The sequence below is a fragment of the Opisthorchis viverrini genome, assembly GCF_000715545.1.
Source record: "Opisthorchis viverrini unplaced genomic scaffold opera_v5_379, whole genome shotgun sequence".
NCBI lineage: Eukaryota > Metazoa > Platyhelminthes > Trematoda > Opisthorchiida > Opisthorchiidae > Opisthorchis > Opisthorchis viverrini.
The window spans coordinates 321,537-333,643 of NW_008752040.1; the positions used below are offsets into that span (position 1 = coordinate 321,537).

Genomic DNA, 12,107 nt, shown 5'->3' on the forward strand with positions numbered 1-12,107 from the left:
GTATTTGGCGTTAGTTTGTTATGACCCTATATAAAGCAATGGGTTACAGTTATAAGCAATTCCTGAGCCGGAAACAGAAGTGCCAGTTAATTAGGTTTTCGCATTCTCAGCACGATGTTCCCTGCGAAAACCAACAAGTTTTCTTAAGTGAATTCAGACTCACTGATCAACCTGTTCACTACTGTGCATGTTTAGGTTGCTACCCGTTGACAGTTGACAGATGGATCTGAGTTCTTTTGCCAGGTAAATTTATAAAAGGTGTACGTAGTTTTTACCCATCTAAATCTCTTCCGGAGCATTCTGTTGTATTTTACATTTACTTCGTAATTATGTGGCAGGACTGAAGGGGCTCCTCTAGTGGTCGCCCAACAATCGCCTCTTTTATACTGATTCAGACATCTGGGTTTACTGTAAAACTACCTAATGAGATGTTTCCCAGCATGTGTTCTCACCTACCTGGAACACCTGGTCAACCCGTAGACTCAAATTTGTTTCCAGATGGATGCAATTACTGAGTATTCTCGGATGTAATCTATTACACATGGAGAGCATAGCAGCGTAAACTCCAGCGATGCCGGTCTATTGTAACATAAGGGTTATTTTCTCATGAAGGCAAGTTGTAATTTCGCCATTGCAAAATGTCGGTAATGTTGAGGGGAGCACTGAAAAGCCTTGTACCGTTGGAGCTATAGTACTGCGCTTCCTTGGGAAAACACTGGTGGTGGGAGTGTGATCAACAATATCCACGCCACATACGTAGTGGGGAAGTGTTCGTGCCCTGATGCCCTCAATGATCCGAATGAGAACGACACAGTTTTCCGTTTAGTCTGATGTAAATGCACTACATGTTCAATAAACCTCTAAATCCATTAATTCTATATACTGGTATCGCGCGGTGAAGCGCTTCACTGGTAACCAGCCCTCATAGTTCACATAAGTGTTACTTTTTCAGTACAACGTAAATTCGAACCATTAAACACAGAAACCTGTCCAAAAAATAGTACTCACTACTAGGGATCAAAAGATATTGCGCACTCTTTTGCCGATGCTTCTTACTCCTGGGTTGTATTCCCTTCAATTGACATTTTAGGGGGACGGTTCACTTAACGGTGATCTGTGCTTATGCAATGTATAATTATCGCCCACATCCGGATAAATATTCTACTGATGTAGTTGATCGATTAACAGGTGCTTTGTTGCTATAAAAGAAGTATCATAACTGTCAGTGGTACAGTGCATTTCTGTTATGATCACTTCCCTCGGGAGACTAAATTGGTCATTTATAGAACCTAATATAATCTCTTCTTTGATCATTGGATGGTTTGTTTCTCCTGAAATGGGAAAAAGCCCCTCTAAAATCGTACCACTGAGGACTCTCATCCCGGAAGTTTTTCTCATACATGAGTATTGTACAAGCAAAGAGTAGCTATACTCAGGATCCTACACAAATATTTTGCCTTCTTGTTTTAGTCACCGGATGCAATTAAAAGGTCCACCAGTATGAGGCCCCATTGCAATACACGTTCCTCTTCCCCCCGGCAAAATTCCGCTTCACAAAGTGAGTTTTTCAACAGGAATCCATGACACTGTTTCTATGATTTGAGGAGGTCAACATCAGGGAAAAGCTGTGTTGAGAGATCCTTGCTTCTATTCTAAGCTTGGAACGTGACGTTAGCCCGTGCGGTACACTGTTTCACAGGTCCTGACAGGTGTATCAACTGCTACCAGAGATGAGATATAAGTAATTTCTGGTATCCGTGAATTCAATAAGCGCCTAAAACAACGATGGAAGCAAATCCAACGAACGCATAGCCGGGTTTGTTGATGTTTTAGCATTGCATCCACGCCTTCGGTTAGTGAACGTTTACCAAACATGTTCAATTTTGGAATAGTCCGGTCAAAAATACTAGATGAGCTTGCAGGAAAACAGTGGACCACGCCTACCCATTGTTATCAACCAAGTTGTCTGGTGGTAACATCGCGTTTACTGTTGGAAATAAAACGCGAACGCATTCCATGCGCGGCTCTACAATATCAATTTCTAGAACAATAACATCAGCACCAGGTATCAGAGAAGTGTACACACAAAATTGTATACCGAGTTCCCAGTGCTGTTTCTTAGTTCGGGTGTCAGTAATAGCTGAAGCGCTAGCAACATAAGTAATCTCTCTCTCCAGTCCTTTGGGGGCTTGTAAACAACTATTAAAAACCAAAGAAGAAAAGCTACAATAAGCTGCTGCTGAGCTCCTATTAAGATTTACGATCATCACAGTACCAATATGATCAACCCTATGGACCGAGTGCCAATCACCATGACATGTCAGAGGAATCCTCAGCTAATTGTGACATCTGCCTCCCACACCGCTGTGGAAGCGGGTGCGATCTCGAATGTCCGTTTTACCTGGACTTATTTGCGCAAAACATTGGTGTAATTAATTCAATGCAGGTAGTTTGTTCGATGGAAGTACGATGGTCATACTTAGGACAATGGGCAAAACCCCATAGGGACCACTGTCTAACAAGTGAAGAGAACGCGTTTCGGATTGGTATGATATGGAGACGAAAACCCGGTGTTCACCGTGCGAATACCCTATAGAAATGACACATCAGATGCCATTCGAAAGATACTCCGGGATTGTAACATTGAAGTATTCTGCCGAATTGATGGCAACCTACTACAACGCATCGTGAGGACCAGGGACCCCATCGAACCGAAACACTGCACCAATTGCGTTTTCCAAATTCCCTATGCAGAGTATCCAGCCAAATACATTGGCACACGGATGAATCCGTGCGCGAATTAAGGTGCACAAACGGCACGCGTGTTTTTATCCACGAAATCCAAACCAGTCCAAAAACCTGAACGTAATTCAGCACTCCGCGCACTTGAGTCAAGCCGTCAAATCAACTTTGATGATGCACGGAACAGGTGTGCGCTTAGACACTAGAGTTTAACACAACTGAACTACATCAGCCATGGTAATGGCGCCAGCACCCTGTCTATCTGATTTGGACTTATTGCACACTTTAGCAGGCTGTTTCATTTGGAACTGAAGAAGTGAAATCCTTTATCACCAGGGTCACATTTACATTGGTAGGAAGGATGACACCTTAAATAGCGGGTTCAGTTCTGCTAGTAATAATAATAATAATAAAATCGACGCTCGGAAATGAATTTCAGAGCCACAAAGTACCTGCGCTCCGAATCTAGGTCCTTCATTTGCGATAAGGAATAGGAGGTGGGTAGAACGATACTAGTTCGTCTGTTACTGCTGTCTTATGCTTTTCAGCTCATTACAGTGAACAGTTTACCCAACGATACCAATAAGATCTGAATGTGTATTTTTTATGGGCAGCTGAAGAAGAGTCAGTAAGTTAATCAGCATAGATCACAGTAAGTACTTTGTTGTGTGTCCTTTCCTCTGAAGACGAAGACTGGTTCATTTATGCAGCCTGTTACATCGCTCATCTCCATCCCTCCTCGCGCCCACTTTCTGATTCAAACTATGTTTCTCTGATGGATATATCAAAATTACTTTGATTGCTGATGTCACATGGTTGTACCCATTGGGGAACGACTTTGATCACTTTTTCTCTTCAGTCGTCCTCATCTAGGTCAGAACTACAAGTAGTTTTCTTCTAATACCGAATTTACCGCACCCCTCCTGCAGTTGCATCCTGCATCCAGTTCTGAAATAGTCGCGTACAGTCAAAATTTTCCCTCATCGTGGAGTCTTCCTTGATCACACAAGTAACAAGTGAAGCTTCGTTAACGTCTGCAACCGTAACTGGTACCAAAGTCATATACTTCAGGAGAAAATAAATTCCATCATCAGATGGCGTCACACTGATTCGTACTAAAATTAGATTTGCACAAGTAAATGAAGTTATCAAGCTAGTTTGTTAAAACTATCGCAGGGGATACCATGTTCTCATTTAGGATGCGGTCTAAAACCGAACTAGAGTCAAGCAAACGTCGCGAAATTTTATCCTCTATCTTTATATGGTTATACGGAAGCACTGCTACTATCCTGAATAAACCTCAAATGGTGCGGTATCACATGAGCTCTTCTTCAAGCCATTGACGGACTTTTCCGCTAGTTTGTGGTGAGGGCTTTTTACTTCCATGTACAGCCATATGTTGAGCCAGTCTTTTTCCGGTCCAGATTAAACAAATGCTCCAAACTGAATTTTCCGCAAGCTGACTTCCATCCGTCGTGTTATAACTTGTTTTGATGGATGGAACTCCGTCAGTTTCAGTTCGTCCGGTGACGGAAATAAATTTGAAGTAAAAATGAAGCTGTAAGATATTTACTTAACATATATGAGTAGATAACAAGCACCCCCCGTCCCATTACCGTAGAGTTTCGATAGCAGGAAGGACACACTGTCAAAGCACTCGATTGCATAATCTCTCCCTTCATGTCAAAATGTTTGGTCTACAATTCAATGAATGAAAAAATTTCCGAAACTTTTGATTCTTTTGTGTTGCTGTTCAGATGAACATCCATAAAAAGCGGGTACTGTACATGCTCTTCAAGTGAATTATTAGTACATCACAACCTCAGATTATCATCAGTGATGTGGAGTTGGGATGCTTAAAGTCGCTTACTTCGCGTGCACTTTCCGCTCGCTGTCGCTTCGTGTCCCTCGAACATGTCTCAGGGCTTAAAGATCAGAGAATAAGTTTCAAAATGAATAAAATTAATTCACCCGATAATTCGTTCTTGATGCTTACGCCACAAAATCGCTTTGCCAGCTGGTAAATATTCCACGATGTTTAGTGCACCAGTCAGTAGTACATTCGGTTTCAGCGAAATGCGGCCTCCTAACTACTTCGGATAGTTCACTACGTCACACAAAATCGGAAGACGCGCAAAACAAAACATCACGAGAGCCTGCAGCCCAGCTGACCAGGCAAAACTTTGGTACTTTAAATTTCTACTAGAGCCCAGTTGTTTCAGGCACACTAATTCATTTACCCTCGGGTTCCTGAAATGGTAAAAAGCGTAACTATAGATTGCCAGTGAGTCAAAGCATTGGAGAGAAAACCATTTAATTTTGCATGCACTTCATCTAATGTAGGTTCTGACGGTTTCATTCTCACGTGTTTTATCCACGCCCTTCCAAACATTCTCCTGGTTTTGCATGATTGGTGTGGTACAAATCAGAGCCCGTTTCAAACAACTGAGAGAGTTGACTATTGTCATCTCTTTTAGGAGGTGAAGTACAGCCCAAGCTGACTCGACCGGATAGGAGGACCATCGTCGGTATTACACGGCACTAGAGACAGATTTACTCCGATCCACTTAATTCACAAGTTCCTTCCTATTTCCCTAATTCCCATTGTGTTTTATTGTTCATTGTTTAACTGCTTCCTCACCTTTTGTCACTTTTGAGTGTAACAAACTTTTAACACCCTTGATTTATAGTCAAATCAGATTCTCAACTTCATCACAATTGAGTTTACTCCCATTTTTGGCAAATGCGACTTATACCCTCACTCTGTGCTACTCTTTTGTTATACTTGCATGAGTACATCGTACATCACACTCTCGTTTCATTTTGAAGAACAATTTGGTGTATTACGGCGAATGAAGAAATGATTGTGTTTTGGGAGGAAGAATTCGGAGCTGTCGAAATAACAGCTAATCTATCCGGGCAAGTTTGGCCGTGTTTAGCGGAGCACAGAAGTACCTATTCGCCAAACAAGCACGTGGCTACGCAGGCGTGGACAGTATGCAGATGCATACAGAGTGAAGTAGGATTCTAAACGAAATCTAGACTGACCGTTGAGTCCCAACATGAAGCCCAATGTATGCAGCTAGATATGGCAACCTTATGGCCAACCTTTCGCTGAAAATTTGGGTGCATACTGGTGAGTAGATCGGTTGGAAGGAACATTGTGGCGACCGAAGTTTCAGAATGATGCAGCATTTCACTATTCTCTAAACTGGTTAAGTTTGATTTCTTTGCGGACAAATGTGTTACAGACAATGACAACGTTGATGAGCAGATTAACAAAAAGCTGTTCCACAGTCTAGGTATATATTAACGTAGGGGACTGGCTACTCATGAGTAGCCAAAATTCGGATGTAACCTATTTTGTGTTTGGATGGTAGAGATAGGTGGGTTCAGCATACACAGACATTTCGCACTGGTTTCCCAGTACAGTAAATGAGTAGTCTGCGTCATACATTTATAAAGACACTGTATTATGTGACATTGTGGTCACTGGATAACAGAAGCCAGGCAAAGTTTAGCTTCGCAATCGGTTGCGTGGTAGTCGGACATCCTGAATGCATAGATGTTTTGATCACAGTTTGAGTTGCTGTGATCGTATCAACATTGCTTCGCAGACGGCCAACAGTTGTGGTTATTTGGCTCTAGCTCGATCTGGCTGCAGTTGGTTTTGAGTCGTTTGGTCGCAAAGTTTGCAGCAGCTGACTCGGAGTATGAATGAAACATGTATGCGGGATTCTTTGAGAAAAGTTTTTATCAGTTCCACGGACATAAATGTCACCACAACTGTAAGTGAAATGACAAATGTTGTGCATGACAGAAGAATCATTAAAACTCTGTGACATATTTTGGAATACAATTCCCCGGGTTTTTGATGCTGGGTAAAAATCAGCTTCTCTATATGTGCAATTCGAAGCGTACAGAAGTTTTCGCCTAAATTTTAATTGGGATATGATCACCATTAAGTTTTACACAACTAATAAGCTCCTTAAACCTATCTGAGGTAGTCAGAATTTGTGAGGGTTTGGTCTGATATTCAAAATGGTTAGCCGTTCGTTTCACCTGATCAGCTGTCACGGTTTTTTGACCAAATAGGACATGTAAGATCTGGTTCGGACAGATAAACGCAGAAACTTGACCGTGCAGCACTACTGTAACAGTAATGCCTGGAGTTGTAGCCGAAAGCTTGGAGATGAAAGATCCTCAATCCCGAAAACTTTAGCTTTTCCCGAATGATGCCCATTGCAATCAACAATAAATCTAAGGCATTTGCTTGGAGTAAACAGCTATTTAGCTTTTCTCCTCGTAAGGTAACTACATATGCCCATGATCTATCTAGTCTCCCAGTGTACTTCTGGTGAAAGTCTTGTAACGATTACATCGTTCCCGCAAGATATGACGAACAAAACCAACAAAATGTAGTCTGGGTGCGTATTTGATGCCAAACGACAAGATGCTGAAATCCTGCAGTCCTCAATGCGTATTTGGTATCAACATGTCTGCACATAACGTTCTTCCATCTTAATTTGGAATTGTGAATCATAAAACTCGATTTTGAAAATACCTTGCCACCAGCGAGTTGGGTAAATAGGTCTCACGGGTACATGAAGCGGATATTGGAGTGCTGCAAAACCATGTTCAAATCCGTTGAGAAATCACCACAAACTCTAGCGGAGCTAACAGCCTTCATATTGTTACGATGGCAGGGTTGAGTTTTCCAAGACGGCTTTCTCATCAGCTTGTAGTTTATGAATGGTACAATCCAACTTCCAATTCTGCTGTAAGCGAGTATGGCACAGGGGGCTTGGGGGCAAAACCAGGGGCCTGCATCCTGGCCCTATGAAGAATTGAGCTTTGACAATCGCGCGTCCACACGAACCGTTCGTGAATACGTCGGAAAAGATATTCAGTAGTTGTTGCGCTCACGAGAGGTGAGGCTCGCAACTCGCGTGCCTGATACTATACATTTCGAGTAGGCAGTCATTTGCGAAATTTGTGACTCGTATTTGACATTCCATAGGTGCGTGTAATTCGCTGTGAAGTTCTGGGATGCAAACTCTGTGGTGGACTCCAGTTTTGTTAAAAGACGCGCTCGTAAACAGTCGTGCGTTTGGGATATCGACACAGTGACGAATATCAAAACATTGAGCAGACTGCCGAACGTCTGCTTTACCTAAAACCATTCATACTCCCAGTTTACTCCACCAGCATATGTCACGATATCTTCTTTTTGGAACGCTGAACACCTATTATAATTTATCAAAGACTGAAAGAGTGATTTTCAGTTTGCACTCTTTCAAGACTGGCTGTTTGTTGTCTATCCAACGCAGAATTACGAGGTCCTATCACCTGACTAGCCGGCCACATGAGCTCCAGCACAAGGACGAACCTCTATTCAGTACAAGGCGTTGATCAGTCAGGCTTTTATACCAATGGTTTATTCAGTGCCCATAACCTTTGTCCAGAGAGACATCGACAACTATTCCGTTACTTTGTAGATAGCTGTAACAGCTCATGCTGTCTTCATGTGGTATCCCAGGTCCAGTAAACGCCAAAATTCAGAGTATGAGAGAAAAGCGCAAAACCTAGAGCACACGATAAAGTATGAAGATTAAAACACTTTCCAGACTGTCCATATTACAAATCATCCAATAAACTACGTCCAAAAGATTCTCTAACCGATCAGTGGAAAAGCCATCAATCCGCCGAATTTCAGTCAAAGCGTGCTTGGTGTTTTCACCATTTATAACAATACTTATTTTCGAAATTGGCGGACCGTATCTGAATTATTTCTAGAGAGCCCGAAATCTCCTGCAGAAAAACACGTAGTGTCTGTCCTGTTTATCCATCAAAGTCTTAGTTTGTAGCTAAAGTATGTCCCCTGTTTTCAGAAACCTTATGAGCAGATTTTCACATCAGACTCTACGTCCGCTTCCATCTCCCAACGATTCGGAGCGCTGATCCAAAGTCGACTGGACATCTCGTTCCAATGAGTTTACCGAAGTACAAGTGGATTTGAGTCCGGGTCGCTCATCAGCATACTAAGCTAGTTGAATAAATTCTATCTCACTTGTACACCTAGGATTATGGTAGCCCCCGGTAACATAAGTTTCACCACAATTGATAGTGAACTGACCTGTGCAGTGGCTGATGAATAGAACTGCTTTTGTGTGTGCTAGACGGATGTGAAGAGAATTTTCTGCACTTCACTATGCGCCGAAACGATGCAGTTCCCATACCTTTATTTCCCTTGTTGATTTTCCGTAGGGCATTTGTGTGGTCAAATGTCACATTAACTTGTACTAATCAAAACTACATGTTAAAATCACAGCAATCGATTGTTTTAGGCGATTGACAACATGGGACGGAATACATTCACAAGATTCGAAAACAGACACTGATTGCTTGTGTTCTGTGTAAAAGATCAAACATCGGTAATGTATTCCATGGGAATTCCTCACAACGAAAACCAGCTCTAATGCTTCCCCTTCATTAATCCGACACGAAGAATTAAAATGCGACATGTTAACATTAAAGTTTGTTTTCACCAGTTGCAGACATCAAATGTGCTGCATTTACAGATATAGTCCGGTGACAATATTAGATTTTGTAGGTTCAAGGGGGGTTTAGTCCTGGAAGTTAAACCAGCCAAAAAGTTGAGAATCACTGTAGAGACGTTTTACCCCTACGAGATATTATCAGCAGTGTACACCTCACGAATCTCCGAGTTGATTCAAACTACTAATCTGCCTGTTAGTAGATGAAGAATAAACCCATCAGTCATGCGCGGCTGACTAGCAGTGTAATAGACTCACGTGGGGAAGGAAGTTGCGAGTTGTACTAGGGTAACAAGGAATCAGACGTAATCACGTGGTTGATGGGGGAAATACCTGTTTGAATTGCATATGATCAGGTCGAATCATTGACTTTTGAAACTGAGGTGCTTAATGGAGTCTGTTTTCACCGCAAACGACCAAGAAAATTCAGATCATCCGTTGAAACCCATCCCTAATACTTTTCATCTCCTCATATAGTGCCACGGATAGGTAAATAGTGACCTTCTTTAACACCACTCGTCTTAAGGTTTTTCAATATAGCTACGAGACACGTTTGCATTGGTAGACGCGACCAGGGAAATAACTGGGGATAAGAAGCACACGATCCCCCTGGACATATCTCAATTCGTCACTAGAATCCCGCTCATAGAAGCCATCTGCTATCTGTCCAACCCCACAAAGCAAAGCAGTATGAACATGAATAATTCCGTCAGTGATATGAGGGAACCGTTTTTGTGATGCACGTTAGATCAGCGCTTCCAGTTCAACGAAGGACTGCGCCAACAGGGTAACACTGTCGCAATGGGTACTTCGCTAGTTCCACTCCTCATCGATGATTCCTGAGAATCCTCGGAAACCGTAAAATACGATCAAGTATAGAAAAAAAGGCATTTCTACCGGATATATGTAGATGATGCGTTTGCTATAGACTATGTAAACTGATGTCCAGATCACACACTTCAATAGCCTTTCTAGTTGCTTCACTCAAACCGTGGTTCACAATTACTTAGCTGATGCCTCTTCAACTTGAAGATAAGAGTGGTGGTCTATTCCTTCACCTGCTGTAGTACAGCAGAATACATAGCGCGCACAACACGGTGGTTTAGCAAGAGAATGAAGGAGCGTAATTCATTTTGGGGGATAACCGGATCGGGGAGGTCCATTACTGGCGCAGTGGTCACTCACTTGGCTGATACGACGAATCGTGAAAATGGGATCGGGCAAAACAAAACGGAGAGAAAAACTGGTGGAAATAAGAGACGCCGTGACAATCTACCAACTCGAGTACTGACAGAACCTGATCTGACCCTGTTCGGGAGCGGGCTTATCAGAATAGAGGTGGGGTTTACCGGAAGAAAGCTTTTCAGCGAGCCTTCGAATATGAGGAATGCAGACCACAAAACAAACAAATCTTAAAAGGACCGGAGGAATCACGACTAGCTTAAATATCCAGTTGGATGCTGTGAGGCAGTCTAGATGGCCGTGCAGTCACTTGGTCGGTTGATTCGCGTCACACAACTCCAAGGCAGACTCAGCGTTCGTACGAAAGGTTTTGGCAGCTCAGTACAGGGTTTCTCAGGCGTATGGCGACTGCCTCGACTGTGGTTAAACGACGCCGTTGGGTAGATAATGACAGTCTGTTGAGTGCACAGCAAATGACATGAAATGACTCATTCGGAATGACTAAGTGCCTGGTATCAATTAAGTGGGACGCGTTGGAGCTTTCGGCTGAACCGTTGGGTGCTATGGTATTACGATAAAAGCGGTGCTCACGTATTCTCTTAGAAAGTTGCCGTGACATGGGCCCAACCTACTCCGCTGAATAACAGCACACAACATACACAACCATTTTCTGGATGAGGACTAGAATCTTGTCTTTGAGGTTTACGTTGTGCAAAGAGTTGGTTGTAAGCCAAGACCCAGCCGGAAACGTGCGTCTTAGAGAATGAAACAAGTGGTGCTCGGCCAAGTGCGCTAACAGATCGTCTTTATACGGTAAACTCGAGTATATTGGCCTCTTTCCAACGGTCGTGATAAACAGTTGGATAGGGCGATCGGACGCATTCTTGGTTATAAATCTCTCCGGGTTACCATTGGCTCGGAGCACGTTAGCGATGTGCTGCAGTTCAGATTCAAGTTTATCAGCAGAGCTCGGTTCGTTAAAGTGTGAATCAGGGTTCGTTTCGCCTCAGTGGTACAAAACTCAGATGGTTTGTCCACTTTCCCGTCCACGTGGGCTTTCTGTAGACATACCCCTGAATTGAACCCGTGGAAAGTCTAACTTAACGTCCAGGAATAGGAAAGCCTTGTCTCTTCCAGTTTCAAAAGTGAACTGAATGGGGGCTGTGTTCCTTTGAAGTTGATCAGGGGGGCATCCATTTCGGAACCGTGTGTTACTAGCATAAAAATATCAAATACGCACCTTCGGTAAAAATGTGTCCACCTGATCTCCCCAATAAATCTACTGAGCTCCACTTTGCCCATAAAATTACAAGTAGGCTGACATTCAAGCAACATTAGGAGAGAGCGAACGCTCTCGCAACAACTGCATGAAATCAAGCAGATGAAAACGAAATAAACAACCAACCGCGAAATGGTGATATCCCAGTGAAGAGTAATCAAATGTATGCAAGCAAATTCCCAAGTTCGGCGAAGAGATTTGCAAACTTATTGTCTCCAAGCACTTAACGTACCCAAAGTGCCAGCGCTTCAGTAGATCGCTAGACCCAGAACAGTTGGCAGGACTCAACACGTCTAACTTGTCCCCTGTAGCAGATACCTATACGATGCCACAAGCACATGTCATGC

General features: G+C 42.9%; 1 protein-coding gene across 1 annotated transcript in view; it reads right to left on the reverse strand.

Moving 5' to 3' along the window:
* Positions 1 to 12,107, reverse strand: part of T265_10570 (hypothetical protein) — a gene marked incomplete at both ends in the record, with an annotated part of 77,060 nt that overhangs the window by 44,583 nt on the left and 20,370 nt on the right. The window lies entirely within an intron of this gene.